The sequence below is a fragment of the Scyliorhinus torazame genome, chromosome 12, assembly GCF_047496885.1.
Source record: "Scyliorhinus torazame isolate Kashiwa2021f chromosome 12, sScyTor2.1, whole genome shotgun sequence".
NCBI classification, from domain to species: Eukaryota; Metazoa; Chordata; class Chondrichthyes; order Carcharhiniformes; family Scyliorhinidae; genus Scyliorhinus; species Scyliorhinus torazame.
Window position 1 is genome coordinate 189891247 of NC_092718.1, and position 22178 is coordinate 189913424.

At 52.4% G+C, this 22178-nt stretch overlaps 1 long non-coding RNA gene across 1 annotated transcript in view; it reads left to right on the forward strand.

Annotated features, from left to right (window-relative positions):
- Nucleotides 1-21972, forward strand: part of LOC140387270 (uncharacterized) — a 77827-nt gene extending 55855 nt beyond the window's left edge. Inside the window, exon 2 of the long non-coding RNA XR_011933818.1 lies at nt 20056-21972. This is a non-coding gene — a long non-coding RNA (uncharacterized lncRNA). The remainder of the gene's footprint in view (nt 1-20055) is intronic.
- The last annotated feature ends 206 nt before the right edge of the window (nt 21973-22178 follow it).

Consider the following 22178-nt stretch of genomic DNA (forward strand, 5'->3'; position numbering starts at 1 on the left):
TGTTGTTAGTGTAATTAGTGTTGCTGGAGGCTCCTTTCCTGTAATCAGCAAGAACTGAGAAACTTCTGCCAGTTGTACTCTAGCTTGCCAGCTGGTTCACTGACAGGTTGAATACTTGATCATTTTATTTTTCATCAATTCAAATTTGCTACAATTCGTCAATCATCAATCGGCAACTGCCTGGCAGCACTGGTCTTACCGTTAATGGGGCGACACGGTAGCATGGTGGTTAGCACTGTTGCTTCACAACGCCACACTTCAAGCAAGGGACAAGCTGGGCCCTCATGATCAACAGCAGACCGGTACAGGAATTGAACCTGTGCACTGTTGGCTTTGCTCTGCATCAACAAACCAGGGGCGAAATTCTCCTACCCGCCCCGCCACAATTCTGCCCCGACCGGCCGGCGGGAGTCTCCGTCACACCGGCCGGTCAATGGGGTTTCCCATTGTGGGGCAGCCCCACGCCGTCGGGAAACCCCCAGGCGCCGGCAAAACGGAGACTCCCGCCGGCGAAGAATGACGCCCCAGGTGTCTAGCCAACTGAACTAAATCAGCCTTGAAATGAGTGAGAAAAGCCATTTGCTCTTAAGTTTATTTGCTGCACCCTTCTACCGCATGAGTTCTCAGCCATCTTCAATTATAATAATAACCTTTATTATTGTCACAAGTAGGCTTACATTAACACTGCAATGAAGTTACTGTGAAAAGCCCCTAGTCGCAACATTCCGGTGCCTTTTCGGGTACACTGAGGGAGAATTCAGAATGTCCAATTCACCTAAAAAGCACGTCTTTCGGGACTTGTGGGAGGAAACCAGAGCACCCGGAGGAAACCCACGCAGACACGGGGAAAATGTGCAGACTCCGCACAGACCGAGACCCAAGCCAAGAATCAAACCCGGGTCCCTGGGGCTGTGAAACAACAGTGCTAACCACTGTGCTACCATGCCACACTTGCACTCCTGGTCCCATCCCCTTGCTGTCATTTGCTTTGTCAGGAGATTTAACTCTGTTACAGGGCTTCGAGGAGTCTCCTGACTCTGAAAGAAAAGTGATGCATACAGACCAGAGATTTCTCCCGTGACCTTTTGATGCTCCCCATGGACCAATAGAATCTTGGATGAATTTTGGCTTCTCCATATTAATATCAAATTAAATGTAATTGGAAATGTGAGGACATGTGACAACACTGACTATCTTCCACTGCTCGGGAGGCATGAAACTTTTGAAGATGGTGAAACATTACAGTATAAGCTGGATTGAAAATAATTAGCAAGACTCTTTTAAGGTAGACAATATTGCTTGGGGTGTCATTGCAAATACTGACATTTTTAAGAGTCGCTTGCCAAGAATTTTCTCAGTAATCTTCTCCCCTTCTGCCAAATTTGGAGATCCGTTAAGGAAATTGGCGGCTCCATTTACTTTCTATTTACATTGTTCATAATTCATATTGAGGACATTTCATCTTGTAATTTGATTGATGGCCTACAAGGGAATCTGGGCAAATCAAATGGATGGGCCAAGGGGGTGCCAGATGAGTTGTAATATGGTTAAGTAACAATTTGAAGTGATGCACAGTGCTACAGGAAATATGTTGCAGTAAACCAATGCACTGGGATTATCCAATCTCAACCCCATCAAGATATGCCATCGAATGCTTTCCTTTACAGGGAATATGTTGCAACATAGACAGGCAGCAGTTAGTGCCAAGCTGATATTCATAAAAAACAGCAAAGTAAACAAAAAAACGTCAAAACTGTTAAATCTGGGGAACCCACAGAATGGGTCCTATTCTCATGTGCATCAATGGAAATGTAGGATTGAGCAAAGGCCCACATGGATCAAAAGCTCCCTATTAAATGGAGAATGCAGCTAAAGTTTAGGGGGAGTGGTTCATCTCAACAGACCTTCAATTAAATCAGTTATCTCAAGTAGCAAAAATCACAAAGTTAATCAGTCAGGGGACACAAAGCAAATAAATACTTTATTATGATCTGGTGTGGTAGCGATCACTGATAGATGTCAATCATTCCTCATACAGCCTGAGTATCTGCATGTCTATTTGTTACCCTCCTGTTCTACTTTCAGAAAGATCTATAGGGGAATTGCCCAAGGGGCTGCACAGAGTAAATAAATGCAGTATCTTAGAAATAGCCACAAGTCTTCAAGGACAATTGTGGCAATTTTGAAAAAAAACAAGATAACGTTTCAGTGACAGTTCAGCATCATTGTATTCTCAGTTATAGTCTGGCTGCTTTAGGGTTGCACCCTTGATGAAAGCTCACCAGTTCATGGGTTTAGGTTCAAGGAGTAAATTGGAAGCATCAACTGTCTGTTCCCCCCATTGATGTTCATTGACCTGATCTGTTTCCACCCTTTTCTGTTTTTTGGGAACTTCTGGTTTGAGACACCCAGTTACGCTTTGGACTGTAAGAATTTGGAACAAGAGTTGGCCTTTCAGTCCCTCGAACCTGCTTCGCCATTCAATAGGATCATGGCTGATCCCACATTCCTCACATCCATTTTCTTGCCCTTTCCCGGTAACCCTTGATTCGTTAACTGATCAAGAATCTATCTATCTCAGCCTTAAATATACACAAGGGGCGGGATGCTCTGACCCCCCGCCGGGTCGAAGAATCTCCGAGGGGGCGGCGTGAATCTCGCCCCGACGCCAGCCAGTCTGCGCATGCGCAGAACCACGCCGGTGGTTCCGCCCATGTGCGAGATTACGCAGGCCGTTCGGCGCAGGCGCGAACTCATGCCGTCCCTTCGCCACCGGCTGGAGCGGCGGCAACCCCTCCGCCATCCACTTAGCCCCCGAAATGCGGAACATTCCGCACTTTCGGGAGCTGTTGACACCGGAGTGATTGGCGCCGGTTCTCCCGCAGGCGTGGGGTCTTAGTCCCAGAAGGGAGAATCCCGGCCAAGGGCTCTGCCTATGCAGTTGTCTGTGGCAAGGAGTTCCAAAGACTCACAATCGTCTGAAAGAAGAAGTTCCTCCTCACCTCCTTCTTAAATTTTAATGCAGGCTACTGGTGTTGGCCTTTGCTCAATCCTATATTTCCATTGATGTTCTTGAGAGTAGGACCCATTCTGTTCATTCTCCTGATTTCACAGTTTTAAAGATTTTTTTTACAATGCAGCTTTTATGAATATCAGGTTGGAACCAACTACTGCCTGACTATTTACTAATGCATTCCCTATAAAGGAAAGCAATTGATTGCACCCCTTAATTCTGAGACTTTGCCCTCTGGTCCGAGACTCGGCCATGAGAGGAAACTTCCTCTCAGCATTTACCCAGTCAAGCCCTTAAAGAATGTTTAAATGAGATTACCCCTCATTCTTCTAAATTCCAATGAGTAGAGTCCCAGCCTGTTTAACCTTTGTTCATAAGATAATCCCTCCATACTGGGGATCGTCCGAGTGAACCTTCTCTGAACCGCCTCCAATGAAATAATGGGTGCGATTTAACTCAATGGGAACAAAGTTCCACAGCGAGTACATTTAGCCGCATATTTCCTGGCGCTCGCAGCGCCGAGAAACACAATGCTAATTAACGTCACTCGGGTTAGATACGGAGCCTCAGTGGGAAACGCGTGGCCAAGGCTGCACATTGCACGTTTTCTGCACTAAGGAGCTCCGCTCGCCGGAATTCCTCAGTGTAGCGAGAGATTGGGACGCCATTTTTAAATGCTCCAACTCTCTATGAGGGGGACCCCAGGCCCGATCACCATCGCAGAAAAATGCCAGCTTGGCACCACCAACCTGGTACCCTAGCAGTGCCCCTGTCAGTGCCACCTGGGCAGTACCAGGCTGGCACCCAGGTGGCACTGCCAGGGTGGCAGGCTGGTGCTGCCAGGGTGACCAAGTGACACCAGCAGTGCCAGGGTGTCTCCCTGCCTAAAAAACAAGCACCTCGGGGCCTCCAATCTCCTGGGAGTCCTCCACTAGTGCTGTTCCATCTGGCCAACATTTGTGGAGACTAGTATTGAATGGCACACACCCAAGGTCTCCAAGGCGAAGGACAATGCCTCAGGTGCCTCGAGAAATTGAATATTACAGTGAGACTAGCTGTCTAGCTCTAATATGTAGATTTGCCAATAAGTGATCCCTCCCACAATGGGCAGGATTCACATCACAACGCCTTCGATATCGCGTTAGATCTCCTAAAGCATTGAGAGCTGGGTAGATCCTGGGAGCGAAGTCTCCCGGCTTCTATCAGCCATGTTGCCCCATGGTATGCTGCTTTTGAGGTGCAGCATAGCTGTTCGATCGTGCCCAATATCTTTCCTTAAATAAGGTGACCTAAACTGTTTACAGTATCCCAGATGTGCTCTCACCGGTACCTTGTGTAGTTGCGTGAGACTTTCCTACTCTTCTACACCAATCCCCTTGAAGTAAGGGCCAACATTCCATTAGCCTTCCTGATGATGCTGCACCTGTCTGCTAGCTTCCTGTGTTTCGTGCACAAGTACCCCCAAGTCCCTTTGTGTTGCAGCTTTCTGCAGTTTTTCTCCATTGATATAAGCCCTATCTATCATCTACAAGATGCACTGCAGTGACTCACGAAGGTTCCTTAGGCAGCACCTTCCAAACCCAGCTAGATGGACAAGAGTAGTAAATACCCCGTAACATCACGACTTGGACTTTCCCCTCCAAGTCACTCACCATCCTGACCTGGAAATATATCGCCGTTTCTTCACTGTCGCTGTCCTCGTGTGGCAGAGATGAGAGTGACTGTCTTGACATCAAGGCAGCATTTGACCGAGTATGGCATCAAGGAGCCCTCGCAAATCTGGAGTCAATAGGAATCGGGGGGAAACTCTCCACTGGTTGGAGTCATAACTGACACAAAGGATTGTGGTGGTTGGAGGTTAATTATCTCAGCTCCAGAACATCACCGCAGAAGATCCTCAGCAGAGTGTGGAGTGTCTGAGGCCAAACCATCTTCAGCTGCTTCATCAATGCCTTCTTTCCATATCAATTAGAGTGGACAGGACAAAATTGTTTCCGTTGGCAGAGAATTCTAGAACCAGGGGACATAGATTCACAATAAGTGGCAGAAGGTGTAGCGGGGACGTGAGGAAGAACTTTCTAATGTAGAGAGTAGTGGGTGTCTGGAATTGGCTGCCCGAGTTGGTGGTGGAGGCAGAGACTCTAAACTCTTTTTTAAAGGTACCTGGATCTGCACCTTAAGTGCGGTAAGCTACAGGGCAATGGACCGGGTGCAGGAAGGTGGGGTTAGAAAGGGCACCTAGGGGGGTCCACTGGCTGGCATGGACAAGATGGGCCGAATGGCATCCTTCTTGCTGTAACATTTTTATGGTTCTATGGCTGCAGAATGATCAGCAACATTTGCGATTCCTCAGATGCTGAAGCAGTTCATTCCCAAATGCAGCAAGTCCTGGACAATATCCAGGCTTGCGCTGACAAGTAACATTGGCGCCACCCAAGTGCCAGGCAATGACCATCTCCAGTAAGACAAAATCTAACCATCACCTCTTGACATTCAATGGCATTACCTTTGCTGATTCCCCCACTATCAACATCCTGGGGGTTACTTTTGACCAGAAATTGAACTTGATTAACCAAATAAATACTGTGGCTAGCAGAGCAGGTCAAATACTAGGAATCCTGCAGCAAGTGACTTACCTCCTGACCCAGCAAAGCATATTCACCAAGGTACAAGTCAAGAGTGTAATAGAATACTCTCCACTTGCCTGGATGAGTGCAGCTCGAAGAACCCTCAAGAAGCTCGACACCATCCAGGACAAAGCAGCCCGCTTGATTGCTACTCGTCCCATAAACATTCAATCCCTCCACAATCGACGAACAGTGGCAGCCGTGTGTACCATCAACAAGATACACTGCAGGAACTCACCAAGGTTCATTAGGCAGCACCTGCCTAACACATGACCACTACCATCTAGAAGGACAAGAGCAACAAATACCTGGGAGCCCCACCACCTGGGGGTTTCTCTCCAAGACACTCACCAACCTGACTTGGAAATATAGAACCGTTTTTTCACAGTCGCTGTGTCAAAATCCTACAATTTGCTCCCTAACAGCACTGTGCGTGTGCCTGTACCTCAGGGATTGCAACAACTCAAGAAGGCAGCTCACCACTACCTTCTGAAGGGGAAGTAGGGTGGGTAATAAATGCTGGCCGAACCAGCAATGCCCAAATACTATAAATGATTTTTTTAAAAATGAGAATGAGAGATTGCAGTGAGTAGATGGTGCACTAACCCTGGTGGACTGCAGTAGATCATTCATTCCTTTCCTGCAATTCAGGCGAGTTCTTTAATGGACCCCATTGGCATAATTGACGCCAGCAACCTCCTCCCGAGGCTACTGTGGACAGGTGAGAGAGCTTCCTGCTGCCATCCCGCAGAAACAGCACCTCCCACATTTCCTGGACAGCTTGGAGGAGTGTCTTAATAATAACAATAATAACTGCTTATTGTCACAAGTTGGCTTCAATGAAGTTACTGTGAAAAGTCCCTAGTCGCCACATTCCGGCGCCTGTTCAGGGAGGCCGGTACGGGAATTGAACCCGCGCTGCTGGCGTTCTTCATTGCAAGCCAGCTATTTAGCCCACTGTGCTAAATGAGCCCCAGTATTCAGCAAGGTACCGCTGAACTGTGGGGTCGAAGGTTGTTTTCTTCTCTTTGATCCCTTTGGTCATGCAGATCCGTAGCCCTTGCCCTGCTGTGAGTGAATGGCTGTCCAGGTGCTGTTTAAACAGTGGCGTCAGGTCCTTCCATAATGTAGCCTCAGGAAGTCACCTGCCCTCCACGAGATTCATCAAGCTCCTTGTACATGCATAATTAATCAGCTGGACAACAGATGATTGCACACGTTCAGCTGTTCCACCATCCAGTGACAATTGGTCAGACTTGCCCGCGTGCGACGGACTAAGACTGCAGAGCTGAAGATTCCTCCAAAAATACAAGTGCCTTCATTCCAAATGAACAAAATCATCAAAAGAAGATGGATATGAATAACAAACATTCACACAAAATGAATTATTATCTCAAAGGTCAATCACATACATAGGACATACAGCATAGAAACAGGCTAACATGTCTCTGCTGGTGTTTACGCTCCATATGGGTGTCCACCGATTCCATTTGCTTCAACATATCTCTCAGTATTTCTTTCTGAACATTTTCCTCTCATATGCTTATCTAGGGTGCAATCTATTGGCCGCGTCCTGCCGGAACCAAGGCGCGATGTGGCCGATAGATCCCGGGAGAGGCCTCCCCTGGGATTCCCGACGACCGTTACACCTCGCGGGATTTAACCATATCTCGCGAGATGTCTCGATCTGGGTCCTGTCCATAATGTTTCGGACCCAGTCTCGCATGGTTAAGTGAGTTTATGAACCTACTTAGTGTGCTCTCACCGGATCTAATGGCCACCCAGCATCTATCGGCGTCGCTAACGTGACCCCAGCGGCACCGTTCAGTACTGGCCCCCACAAACAGGGACCAAGTGGAACAGCACTTGCGAGGGGAGTGTCTCCCAAGCGATCAAAGGCCGGCCTTTGGGCAGGGTGGCACCCTGGCACTGCTGTTGACACCCAGGCACTTTGGCACTGTCAGCCTTGGGCCCTGGCAGTGGTACCCTGGCAGTTCCACCTGGTGCAAGCCTGGGCACTGCCAAGCTTGCAGGATCACTGCCAATGTGCCAGGCTGGCAGTGCCAAGGAGCAAGGCTGGCATTTTGCGCACGCCAGGATTGGGCCTGGAAAGGTCTGCCTGTGTGAGGTGGGTGCTAGGTCTCGATGACCCCCTTTTTAGGTGAGATGGGGTGTTGCGGGGGCTCAGGGGGTTGCTTCAGGCGGGTTGAGAGGCCATTGTGCCTATGCCAGCCTTTGAGATCTATCCAATTGTGTCCAGTGCCCTGCTCTTTTGCAATAATCCTGCGACTTGGAAAGAGTGCGAAATGGTTTTTTTCAGACAATAGAACTTGATTCTTCAAATTAAACACACACCTCATGACAGACTATTTATTTAACTTTTATGAGGATTTGTTTCTTTCCCTCCAAAGGTTCTAAATATTTTATTATCTGTCTACAAATGATTTGTTATAAATTTCAATCTGATTCTTAGCCAGCCACCTACCTAATTCCTCTATTCATTATTCAGTTCATCTCAGTTCAGGGAATTTATTAGCATAGCATTAAAAGTGTTTGCAAGAGTTAAGTCCACATATTACTGACTGCATGGCAAAAGAGATCTTCTAATCTCAGTAGTCCCACATGAAAATTTTGCTCATGCACTTTACTTCTGTGATCACAATTGAAGTTAAGTGACACCTTGCAATGATTTAAGGATTGGAAAAAAATCTCTTTCAATTTACTTTTCTCCCACATAAGGAAGCTTAAATTAGAAGATTTCATACTCTTTCCAAGTCGCAGGACTATTGCAAAAGAATAGGACACTGGACACAATTGGATAGCTCTCAAATCCTGGCACAGGCACGAAGGGCCCCATTTTATGATGTTAGATTCTCTGATACCTTCGTTGCTTTTACTCCTTGTTACAGTCCCACTTACAGCTCCATCTTTCAGCAATCACAGATCCAACAAGGTGGTGGATGATTTTGTGAGTCAATTCAGGATTATTGTGTCTAATTCTGGGGTACTGCACTTCAGGGAAGAGGTAACGAAGATTTTAGGGAGTGTGCAGGAAAGACTGACGAGATTGGTCCCTGTGGATGGGACACTTCAGTTCCACGGATAGATTGGGATTGCTGCGATTGTTTTCCTTTGAGAGTGAGGGGACATTTGACAGAAGGGTCACGAGGGGTACACAGAGTTGAAAGAGAAAAATTGTTCCCATTAATTCAAGCTGGCTCCATTTGAAGAAACATGTGCTCTGGGCAGGCAGGTACACAAGGATCCAAAGCAGTGGTGGCCAACCTGCGACCTGGGGACTACATGCGGCCCATCTAGATTCTGAGTGCAGCCCATGAGACATTTTGTTGACTGTCGCCCATGTGAGGGGTTGCCACATTCCGCTGATTTCCGTCCGCTAATTTATTTCTATCTATGACCGAAGTAATTCGCACATAAAGCAAGGGAAAGTGACGTGAGGTGCGTGCTAATTGCTCACAATGATTGCGAGAGCCGGGCACTCCCTGTGCATCCAAAGTGTAAATATTTCTTGTGTTTTTACCATTTGAAGTTGATAATAGTTATTAAATGTATTTAATCTTATTCCTGGGTGCATTGTTAATTCACAAGCCTGATTTCAATCTTGCAGTCCACTGCAATGAAGAAGGGCCACTCATGAGGTCCGTTCACTAGCCCAGGTTGCCCATCACTGAACTACAGAATATCTCACAACACCATTTTACGAGTGAAAATGAATCCAGGCTGAAATGTGCAACGGTATTTTTAAGAAATTAATATAGTAATGGTCATCTTCAGTACAGTTGTAATAAATCCTTTTTCCTGTTAGTTTAACTCATATTATGAACAAGTTAATGTTTTTATTAAAATGACAGATAAAAATATTCAATACGTCCATTGCTAAAATTGCAGTGTGATTTCAATTTCATTACTTTTAATTTATTCCTGCAACAACTACACGGGTAATTTGTGAGATCAGAATGTCGGTATCACAAAATAGCTCTGATAGGAAGAATAATTTTGAAGACTGAAGCTGAAACACGCCAATCCTCAGTAATTGTAGGTTTTATACTCCGAAACAATGTCTTCAGGCAGCAAACAATTTCCTCCAAGGCATTGGCAATCAAACTGTCATATGAAGGGACAATATGATCAAGTATCGGCAGGCATACTGCTGTTAACACGATCGCCCACTTGGCAGAATGTATAATTTTATGAAGAGCGTGAATATTGTGATCTACATGGTATGATCAAAGTGTGGCCTGAGACAGTAAAGAATTTTTTGGCCGAGACTATCTTTTTTGTGAGCGTATGTGCCAGTTGTTCTATGAATGATGTCTATGTGGTAGCAACACCAATTATCAGATATTGCCATTCTCCAAACTGCTCGCTATCGTATTGTCAGAAGTGACAGGTGTGAGTCACTAAGGGTAAGACAGTGGGAAAACTTTGACATCCAATTTAATAGCTTAATATTTTGGGCAAGTTGGTTGCCTGAATTTCAGTCAAGGGAGCTAATTGAGAAGGTTAAAAAACCTGTTACTTTGTTCAACAAAACCCTTGAATAAAGTTGAATAAACAAATATACCAGGGTTGGTTTGAATCTCATAATCCCTGTCAAGTGAAGATGGTGAATGGATTGGGTTAAAATTGAGTGAGTTCATAATTTATTGGCCGAAACCATTCCTTTGCCCCCACTTTATTTTCATTGATTTTCAAGGTGGTTAAACAAATTGAAATTTATAAGTTGTGAACCAATGATGTCATTGGCAATGCAAAACTATGTGTATGGGAACTCCGCGGCAAACCTGCCAGACAAAAGTAGCTGGAGACAGCAGAGTGGGCAGAAGAAATAAAGGAAAGTTGATTTTTTATTCTTTAGGTTGAATTCCTTGGGTACCAGGTGAAGTAATGGCACTCCTTCTGTGATGAATATCACAGTGACCACAAAACCACATGAAGTAAAAGCTTTTTTTCGAACCAAACCCATCGCCCCATGCTAGAAACCGGCACGCATGGGGCAGCGCGGTGGCGCAGTGGTTAGCACTCATGCCTCACTTCGCCGAGGTCCCAGGTTCGATCCCAGCTCCGGGTCACTGTCCGTGTGGAGTTTGCACATTCTCTCCGTGTTTGCGTGGGTTTCGCCCCCACAATCCAAAGATGTGCAGGGTAGGTGGATTGGCCATGCTAATTTGCCCCTTAATTGGAAAAAATGAATTGGGTATTGTAAATTTATAAAAGAAAAGAAACCAGCAGGAGTGTGCAGCTGCGCAGTTAGACAGTTAAGCCACCAGTTTCCGATAGCAAAATAGTACAAATGAAACCTGTATCGTGTAATTATCATTCAGAATTCCTAATACCCATTGGGATAGATACCTATCAAATAGAATTATGAATAAGACTTAAATTGTTTAAACTACCCCAAACAGTGAATGTAACGAAGAGAGTAAATTGTACTCCAGGATCTTGAGTTGATAAACAAAAATTATTCTGAACTGAGAAACATCGTTAGTAAAAAGGCTCACAGCTAACAGAGATAACATGGCTATTGCTCTGGCCACATCTCAAGATGTCTTGACACCAGCACCGCATTTAAATACTGATACATGTCTTGTGAAGGTCGACCATCCTTAAAATAATAAAATAATCCTTCAAATGTGAAAAGCCGTCTTTAGGACAGCCGGGAACAAGCCACTTACTATCAGGTTATTCAAACAACCACATATAAAACAAAGATTCGATTGGAACAGCACTCCTTGTCTGAAAATCTCTCCGAGAAGGAGAGAGGAGTCAAGGTCATTATTGATCCCGTTCCTGCCTGTTTCGTCAAATAAGTCATTCTGGACTTGTAAGTATGACTTTCTTACTTTGCTAAAAATTTTAAAGTTGAAGTAAGGTTTGGATATCCATTTTTAAGTATATTTCTCTTTTAGTAATGACAAACTGTTAGCAGACTTACATTTTGGAGGCTCCATAAATCAGTTTTATATATTAAAATGTTTGTAATAAAACCCCACTAAGCAACACAACTGGGCATGTGTTATGTTGAGTAAGTTTAAGTTCCTAGAAGCTCATTAGGATATTAAAGAGACAAGGATTCTTGCTGAAACGGTAACGACTTAGTGTGAGCGATTTACCCGGACAATCTCCATGAGGTCATAACCTATAGTGCTTTACCTACTCAGAACACTGAAGGTTACCTTCCATAGTGAGAGCCGCTTATTGTTCTATCCAGGGAGATCGCTTTCCCTCTTTCGGTGGCTGAGTCAGAAACAGACTAGTAAGATGAATCATCCAAGTGAGAAATCCTTAATCAGTTACACTTCAAGCCTCAGAAGAAAGGTTTGGTCCTCGTCTACCCATGCTTTCCCCACAACATGGGCGGGATTCTCCAACCCCCCCCCCCCGCCGGGTCGGAAAATCCCTGGGGCAGGGGCGGCGTGAATCCCGCCCTGCCGCTCCGGCACCGGATGCTGTATTCTCTGGCGCCGGTTTTCGTGCGGGGTTGGGGATCATACCCCACCAGTCGGGGGCTGTTAGAAGCGCCTCCCCCCCCCACCCCCCCGGCAATTCTCTGGGCCCCGATGGGCTGAGCGGCCATCGGTTTCAGGCCAGTTCCGCCGGCATGGATTGGACATGGTCCCACATGGCGGGATCTGGCAGGTAAGTTGGCTGGTGCGGTCCTCAGGAGCGCGCGGGGGGGATCCGACCCGGGGGGGGGAGGGTGGGGGGGGGCACGGTGGCCTGGCCCGGGACTGGGGCCCACCGATCTGCAGGCGGGCCTGTGGCATAGGGGCACCTCTTCCTTCCACACCAGCCCCTGTAGGGCTCCGCCATGGCAGGCGACGAGAAGACACTCCCCTGCGCATGCAGCAGAATACGCCGGCCGGTCTGTGCATGCGCTGAACCACGCCGACGGTTCTGCACATGCGCTCATTCGCACAGTCCCTTCGGCGCAGGCTGGTCCAGCCAACCCCTCCGGGGCCGGCCTAGCCCCCGCAACTGTGGAAAATTCCACTACTTCCGGTCGGCCCAACGCCGGAGTGGTTCGTGCCGTTTTTTACGCCGGCCATCGCGTCGATTCGGGAGAATCTCATCTCATATGTCTGAAACTCCATCTGCCTTTCTTCCTTCCCCTCAGCCCTGTACACCCAAGCACAACATTACTTACCTTGTGCTTTCCCTTGATGACCACACGAGGCAGTGAGAGGAGAATAAGTCTAGTCTGGACTCCAGCCCACGTTCTAAAGGTTAGATCTTGAGCCTGGGACATTTAATGGGCGAAATTCTCCATTATCGGCGGAAAGTCCGCCGATCGGCGCAAAAAACGGCGCAAATCCCACTTGCGTCACGTCATAAAAATGGGCCGATATTCTGCGGCCCGAAATGGGCTAGCAGCGACGTAACGGGATCCGCGCTTGCGCAGTGGTTCACGCCGTGCAGCGTCATACGCGCTGCACGGGGTGACGGCTCATAAGGCCGCGCAGCTCCCCCCCCACCCGACCGGAACAGCCGACCACAACACCCGACTTGATGGCTGGCCGTCGCTCAGCCCCGAGGTTCGAGTCACGCGATGTGGAGGCGCTCCTGGATGCGGTGGAGCAGAGGAGGGACGCCCTGTATCCCGGGCAGCCCACAGAGTTGCCCCACGCCACAGTCTGTGGAGGGAGGTGGCAGAGGCCGTCACCGCTGTGGCCCTAACACCACGGACAGGCACCCAGTGCCACAAGAAGGTGAACGACCTCGTCAGAGCAGGCAGGGTGAGCCTCCCCATATCCCCCATATCCCCCCTCCCCCAAATCCCCTCCTCCCCCATATCCCCCCCTCCCCCATATCCCCCATATTCCCCCCTCCCCCATATCCCCCCTCCCCCATATCCCCCCTCCCCCATATTCCCCCCTCCCCCATATCCCCCCCTCCCCCATATCCCCCCTCCCCCATAACCCCATAACCCCCCCTCCCCCATATCCCCCATATTCCCCCCTCCCCCATATCCCCCATATCCCCCCTCCCCATATCCCCCATATCCCCCCCTCCCCCATATCCCCCCTCCCCCATATCCCCCATATCCCCCCTCCCCCATATCCGCCATATTCCCCCTCCCCCATATCCCCCCTCCCCCATATCCCCCCTCCCCCATATCCCCCATATTCCCCCCTCCCCCATATCCCCCCCTCCCCCATATCACCCCCTCCCCCATATCCCCCATATCCCCAAGTGAATCCAGCCCTAACCTTAACCTCTGCAATGCACGCGCAACCGATGGCGTGCATTCATATACCTGCCTAACACTGTTGCCTTTTACCCCTGCCACCACCCCCCCCCCCCCCCCAGGAGAAGCGCGCACACAACAATAGGGAGCATGTGAGGACTGGAGGAGGGCCCGCTGATGAGAGGCCACTGACCGTACACGAGGAAAGGGCCCTGGAACTGGCTGGCGGACCTGAGGACCGGGAGGTTGCTGATGCAGAGGTCGGGGCCCCACGAGCAAGTGAGACACCAACAGCCCGTCCCCATATCCCCCCTCACCTATATCCCCCTACCCCGTATCACCTGATCACTGCCTGATGTCTAACCATGCATGCTTCATTGTGTATCGCAGGACCAAACGTCCAGGCACCCATCCCCGCAGATGCAGACCGCCCGCAGGATGCCCCTCGGAGACCACAGGAGACGGAGAGACCCGAACCCTCCAGCATGCGACGCCCGCAGGATGCCCCTCGGAGACCACGGGAGACGGAGAGACCCGCACCCTCCAGCATGCGACGCCCGCAGGATGCCCCTCGGAGACCACGGGAGACGGAGAGACCCGCACCCTCCAGCATGCGACGCCCGCAGGATGCCCCTCGGAGACCACGGGAGACGGAGAGACCCGAACCCTCCAGCATGCGACGCCCGCAGGATGCCCCTCGGAGACCACGGGAGACGGAGAGACCCGAACCCTCCAGCATGCGACGCCCGCAGGGTGCCCCTCGGAGACCACGGGAGACGGAGAGACCCGGACCCTCCAGCATGCGACGCCCGCAGGATGCCCCTCGCACACCACGGGAGACTGAGAGACCTGGAGCAACAGGGAGACAACACCCCCGTCACGTGCAGGAGCGACCACCCAGCGATGAGGGGGGCAGCCACAGGCCCCCGTCACACCACTATCCAGGACACCCCTACCCGGGACACCACTACCCAGGACACCCCTACCCGGGACACCACTACCCGGGACACCACTACCCGGGACACCACTACCCGGGACACCACTACCCGGGACAGCACTACCCGGGACAGCACTACCCAGGACACCCCTACCCGGGAAGACAAAATACCGGACAGTGACTCAGAGTGGATGGGTGGAGACGAACCCCCACCCCAAAGTGCCATGGACTCAGAGTGGGACGAAGAGCACGACACAACGCCACTGCTGTCACCAACACCCTCCACCATCGCAGAAACACTCACCACGGTTGGGCACTTTAGTGATGAGCCGTCTGGTACACTCACTGGTGCGCACAACACAGCCGTCCCGGTACAGCAGGTGGAGGTAGGAGCAGCAGAGGGACCGGGCGGTCGGAGGGCAGCCCAGGCCAATCGAACATCTGCCGCCCAGATGGATCCCGGGTTCCTGCAGTTACCACACCCACTCATAGATCCGATGCAACCACTGACACGGAGACGAGCGAATAGGGTGACGGGTGGCTTGCGGCGGCTGCGGTCGCAGGTGGAGGAGTCCACCCGCGTCCAGGAGCTGGGAGTGGTCCCGGTCATGCGTGCCACCCAGGCTGAGACCGCACGGGTGGCGTCCGCGGTGGAGGCAATGGGTGCGACGGTGTCAGACATGGGGAACGGTTTGCGAGGCCTGGGGCCTTCCGTGCAGGCGGCGTCTGTGGCCCAGGAAATGGCTGCCCTCTCACAGGAGGCCAATGCCAGCGCCAGATGGCAGAGGCGCTCAACGCCATAGCCCAGTCTCAGCACGCCATAGCCCAGTCTCAGCAGGCCATGGCCCAGTCTCAGCAGGCCATGGCCCAGTCTCAGCAGGCCATAGCCCAGTCTCTGCAGGCCATGGCCTAGTCTCTGCAGGCCATGGCCCAGTCTCAGCAGGCCATCGCTGAGGGCATCGGCGCCAGTGGCCATGTGCGAGCTGGCGTCGCACTGTCGCAGACAGGGTTCGACAACCCCCTGGGCTCCATGGCTGCAAACCTGCAGACCCCTGTCGATACCAGCACGGGCCTCCAGGACTGGCAGCGCCAGATGTCGGGGGCGCGTCGGATGGCCAGTCCGTTTGCATCCCCCACCCATGTAGAGGCCTGGGGGCCATCGGGCACCCCGAGGGAGGAGGAGGTGGTGTGGTCCGTCCCGGCTCCCTCTGTAGGGGAGGTCCCGGTACACCGCGACACCTCGGACTCCCCCCCTTCCGTCCCAGGTGCATCGGGTGGGCAACGGGCAGGACAGGCTGGCAGCTCGCCATCCCAGTCGCCCGGGCCGCAGCCTGGCCCATCTAGGCCAGGACGCCCCAGGAAACGGCCGCCAAAGGGATCCAGTGTCAGAGGGCAGGAATCACAGGAGTCCACCTCCAGTTCTGCTGTACCATCTGGGGAACCACGTAGACGTAGTCAAAGGGCCCGTAAGGCCAAACAATTAGACACTGAGTAAGTTGGCACGGGTGCAGGGCACAGATGAGCTTTAGGCGCTAGGGCACGTGCATGAACTCCTTTGGTTATTAAAGTCAATGTTACACCTACCGAAGCTGCCTTTGTGCTCTGTCCAAAGTGTGCGGGGGTGTCATGTACGTTGAGCGCAAGTGTGTGTGTGAGGGGTGGTCTTACCTCAGCCCCAGGTGAGTCTGCCCCCTTCCCCCTGGGCTGCCATCAACATCCCCCGGGCAGAGGACGGGACCGTGCGCTGCAGTGTCACAGCCGCATGCAGGGATGGTCCGGGTGGATGGTGGTACTGTGGCCATGGGTCAGACATAGTCCAACGATGTACAGCCAGGAGCTCATCGCAGGGCGGGTTGTCATCATTCTCCATGGCCTGCGATAGACACGCGTCCACCCGCAACTGGGTGAGCCCGGCCCGTTGTGCCGCCGGTGGATCGGCAATTGGGGGTGGTGGGGTGGTGTGCATGCGGGTGGGGTGTGTGGGGTTGGGGAGGGGGGTGAGGGTGCTGGGTGGGTGGATGGGTGGGGGGTGTGGGTGGTCGGCTGTTGTCATGGTGTGCGGTCTGTGGCCATACTACCCGATTCCCACGCCCATCTAGTCAGTGAAGCGGGCGTCTATCAGTCTGTCCCGTGCCCGCTGGGCCAGCCGGTAACGGTGGACAGCCACCCGTCTGTGTCTACCCCGTCTGCCCTGACCATTGCCCCCATCCCCCTCATCTGGGGAGGACTGGGCCTCTTCCTGCTGCTCCTCCACTCCGCCCTCCTCTGCCTGCGGCACATCGCCCCTCTGCTGGGCTATGTTGTGCAGGACGCAGCACACCACAATGATGCGGCCGACCCTATCTGACCGATACTGGAGGGCGCCCCCAGAGAGGTCCAGGCACCTGAAACGCATCTTCAGCACGCCAAAGCACCTCTCGATCACTCCCCTTGTCACTACATGGGCATCATTGTAGCGGTTCTCCGCCTCATTGCGTGGCCTCCGTATAGGCGTCATCAGCCACGATCGCAATGGGTAGCCCCTGTCGCCCAGCAACCAGCCCCTCAGCCGGGGATGGCGTCCCTCGTACATGCCGGGGATGGATGACCGCGACAACACGAATGAGTCGTGTACACTGCCTGGGTGACGGGCGCAGACGTGCAGGATCATCATGCGGTGGTCGCAGACCACCTGTACGTTCATTGAATAGGTCCCCTTCCTATTAGTGAACACGGCCCAGTTCTCTGCAGGTGGCCGCACGGCGACGTGCATCCCATCGATCGCGCCCTGGACCATGGGGAACCCGGCAACGGCAGAGAGGCCCACGGCCCGGGCATCTTGGCTGGCCCGGTCCACGGGGAAGCGGATGTAGCGGTGCGCCATGGCATAAAGGGCATCTGTCACTGCCCGGATGCACCGGTGCACCGATGTCTGCGATATGCCGGACAGGTCCCCACTCGGTGCCTGGAATGACCCCGTTGCATAAAAGTTCAGGGCCACCGTAACCTTGACGGACACGGGGAGAGGGTGTCCCCCGCCAGTGCCACGCGGTGACAGGTGTGCCAGCAGGTGGCAGATGTGTGCCACGGTTTCCCGGCTCATCCGGAGTCTCCTCCTGCATTCCCGGTCCGTGAGGTCCTGGTATGACTGCCGGGGCCGGTACACACGGGGCGCCCTCGGGTGCCTCCGTTGCCGTGGGGCCGCGACGTCCTCCTCCCCCTCCTCGTCCTGTCGGTCAGGTGTCCCTCCAGCCTGGGCGGCTGCCGCCTGCCCCTCTGCGGCAGCCTGCGCCGCCTCTCTGGCACGCTCCTCCTCCTCCTCCTCCTCATCCAGGGCAACATAGACATGAGCGGCTGCCACCACAGCGGCCAACATCGCTGGATGGTCTGAAAACTTGACGGCCTGGTGGGGGGGAGGGGAACGACGACATGTCATCATTGCCCATATCCCCTCCTCCCCCCAGCCAGGTGGCATGGACCGCATGGGTCCAACTGTTGGAGGCTGGCACCTGGCCAGGTGGACCAACTCATTTGCCCTCCCATCACCCACCCCAGCACGGACCCCCCCCCAACCCCCAACCTCCATCCCGGCACGGACCCCCCCCCCCAACCTCCACCCCGGCACGGACCCCCTCCCCAACCTCCACCCGGCACGGACCCCCCCCCCCAACCTCCACCCCGGCACGGACCCCCCCCCCCAACCCCCAACCTCCACCCCGGCACGGACCCCCCCCCCCCAACCTCCACCCCGGCACGGACCCCCCCCAACCCCCAACCTCCACCCCGGCACGGACCCCCCCCCCCCAACCTCCACCCCGGCACAGACCCCCTCCCCAACCTCCACCCCGGCACGGACCCCCTCCCCAACCTCCACCCCAGCACGGACCTCCCCCCAACCCCCAACCTCCATCCCGGCACGGACCCCCTCCCCAACCCCCAACCTCCACCCCGGCACGGACCCCCCCCCCCAACCTCCACCCCGGCACGGACCCCCCCCCCCCAACCTCCACCCCGGCACGGACCCCCCCCCCAACCCCCAACCTCCACCCCGGCACGGACCCCCCCCCCAACCTCCACCCCGGCACGGACCCCCTCCCCAACCTCCACCCGGCACGGACCCCCTCCCCAACCTCCACCCCAGCACGGACCCCCCCCCAACCTTCATCCCGGCACGGACCCCCTCCCCAACCTCCACCCCGGCACGGACCCCCTCCCCAACCCCCAACCCCCACCCCGGCACGGTCCCCCCCCCCCAACCTCCACCCTGGCACGGACCCCCTCCCCAACCTCCACCCCGGCACGGACCCCCTCCCCAACCTCCCCCCCAGCACGGACCCCCCCCAACCCCCAACCTCCATCCCGGCACGGACCCCCTCCCCAACCTCCACCCCAGCACGGACCCCCCCCCAACCCCCAACCTCCACCCCGGCACGGACCCCCTCCCCAACCTCCACCCCGGCACGGACCCCCTCCCCAACCCCCAACCTCCACCCCGGCACGGACCCCCCCCCAACCTCCACCCCGGCACGGACCCCCTCCCGGCACTCCCCCGGAGCCCAACCTACTCGAACCACCCCCCCCCCTCTCCCCCCCCCCCCCCCGGCCGCACACACACACACACAAGCCGAGACACACCTCTCCTCACGCAATCAGTCTGCGGCCACGCCATTTCCTGCCCAGAGCCAACCCCCCAGGCCGTCACTCACCTCCTCGTTGGTGAGCCTGGAGCACCGGGTCACGCCGATGAAAAGGAGGTTTGATTCACGTCGACGTGAACGGTCATCACGTCGACGGGACTTCGGCCCATCCGGAAGGGAGAATATCGGCAGGCCGAAAATCGGCTGCCTTGCGCAGACCCGTGACATTCTCCGCGGCAGCGGCGCCATTAACGCCCCGCCGACTTTTCTCCCTTCGGAGACTTCGGCGGGGGCGGGGGCGGGATTCACGGCGGCCAACGGCCATTCTCCGACCCGGCGGGGGGTCGGAGAATGACGCCCAATATGTATAAATGTGGGCTCTCATAATAGATATTAGCTGTCGAATATCAAAAGTTGGAGGCAAGGTAATCATTGCATTCGTCTCCCAGTTGCTCTGTTCCTTCACACATTTGTTGTGGACCATTTTTACATTTGTGGTTATGTTAGGGGAAATAATTTTTTTAATAGCGGCTGCCGTTATCAGTAAGTAATGCTTTTGAGAAGTAAGGTGATAATTTTATTGCATGTTGAAAAATTCAGGTGAATATTTTTCTCATTCTTTCCATTAATTTCTGTTGATTTTCTTTTTAAAGATTACTGCGATGGTGACGTCTTAGGAACAATTGGCTTCAAAGAGGTGCTGAATCCAAGAGAATGTCAGGTCAACCGGTCAGACCTTCCTCCAGCTCTGCTAGACTGACAGATGTGACAGTAATCCTGTCATTTGTTTCATAGTTCCATGACTAGTTTGTCAAATAGTTTAACATATGCATTGCCTGTCAATCTTATTCTACCTGGTGGTTTAGCCCAGTTGGCCCGACAGCTAGTTTGTGATGCAGAGTGAGGCCAACAGCACGGGTTCAATTACCATATTGGCTGAGATTATTTATCAAGGCCCTGCCTCCTCAACCTTGCTCCTCGCCTGAGGTGTGGTGATCCTCAGGTTAAATCACCGCCAGTCAGCTCTCCCCCTCAAAAGGGGAAAGTAGTCTATGGCCATCTGGAACTATGGCAAGTCTACTTTTTCTTTTTTCATTTGAAACACACCTGCCACACCTTAGATGTCAAAATAAAATGTAAAAGTAACCAATCATCACCAACAACCTGTCCTGGTCCACCCACGTCGACGCTACGACCAAGAAAGCACAACAGCGCCTATACTTCCTCAGGAAATTCGGCATGTCCACAAACACTCTTACCAATTTCTATAGATGTACCATAGAAAGTATCCTATCTGGCTGCATCACAGCTTGGTAGTAAATTGGGAGAGGGGAGTGTGCAATGAGACCTGGGTGTCCTTGTGCATCAGTCGCTGATGGTAAGAATGCAGGTGCAGCAGGTGGTAAAGAAGACTAATGGTATGTTGGCCTTCATTGCGAGAGGTTTCGAGTACAGAAGCAGGGATGCATTGTTGCAATTATACAGGGCCTTGGTAAGGCCGCACCTGGAATATTGTGTACAGTTTTGGTCTCCTTTTCTGAGGAAGGATGCTCTTGCTCTCGAGGGAGTGCAGCGAAGGTTTACCAGATTGATTCCACGGATGGCGGGACTGTCGTATGAGGAGAGATTGACTAGGTTGGGATTGTTCTCGCTGGAGTTCATAAGAATGAGGGAGAACCTCAAAGACTTATAAAATTCTAACAGGACTAGACAGGGTAGATGCAGGGGGGATGTTCCCAATGGTGGGTGTGTCCAGAACCAGGGATCACGGTCTGAGGAATCAGGGCAAAGCATTTTGGACAGAGATGAGGAGACATTTCTTCACCCAAAGAGTGGTGAGCCTGTGGAATTCATTACCACAAGAAGTAGTTGATGCTAAAATATTGAATATATTCAAGAGGCAGCTAGATATAGCACTTGGGGCGAACGGGATCAATAATTATGGGGAGAAAGCAGGATTGGGCTCTTCAGTTGGATGGTCAACTATGATCGTGATAAATAGCGGAGCAGGCCTGAAGGGTCTAAAGGCCTCCTCCTGCTCCTATCTTCTCTGTATCTATGTATGGCAACTGCTCGGCCCAAGACCACAAGAAACTACAGAGAGTCGTGAACACAGTCCAATCCATCTCGCGAACCCATCTCCTATCCACTGACTCTGTCTACAGCCCCCGCTGCCCTGAGAAAATGGACAGCATAATCAAAGACCCCTCTCACCCGGCTTATTCTCTCTTTCAACCTCTTCCATCAGGCAGAAGATGCAAAAGTTTGAGAACACGCACCAATAGATTCAAAAACAGCTTCTTCCCCGCTGTCACCAGAGCCTTAACTGGCCCTCTTACAGACTGAACTGACCTTTCTATGCATCTTCTCTACATTTGTAGCACGATATTCCGTATGCTTCACCCGCTGTCTATGTTTATGTATTTTCATTTTGTATCTTCATGTATTTATTGTATGTTCTATGTTTTCATGTATAGAGCAATCTGTTTGGACTGTACGCAGAACAATACTTTTCACTTTACCTTGGTACACATGATGATAAATCTAAATCTAAATGTAAATAAAAATAACTTTTCCAGCTGCTTTTTTTGATCTTCGTGTTCCGATATCTTGCCAAGAGATGGAGGACTTACGAGCAATTGTCATTCTACAGAGGTTTCCTTCTGCAATTCGCTGCAATTGATTTTGGCGTGGATCAATTCAAACTAGTTTTCCATCGGAATGTATCTGAACCAGTTGCTCTGCAGGGATTGACCAACTCCATCTGAACAATTAA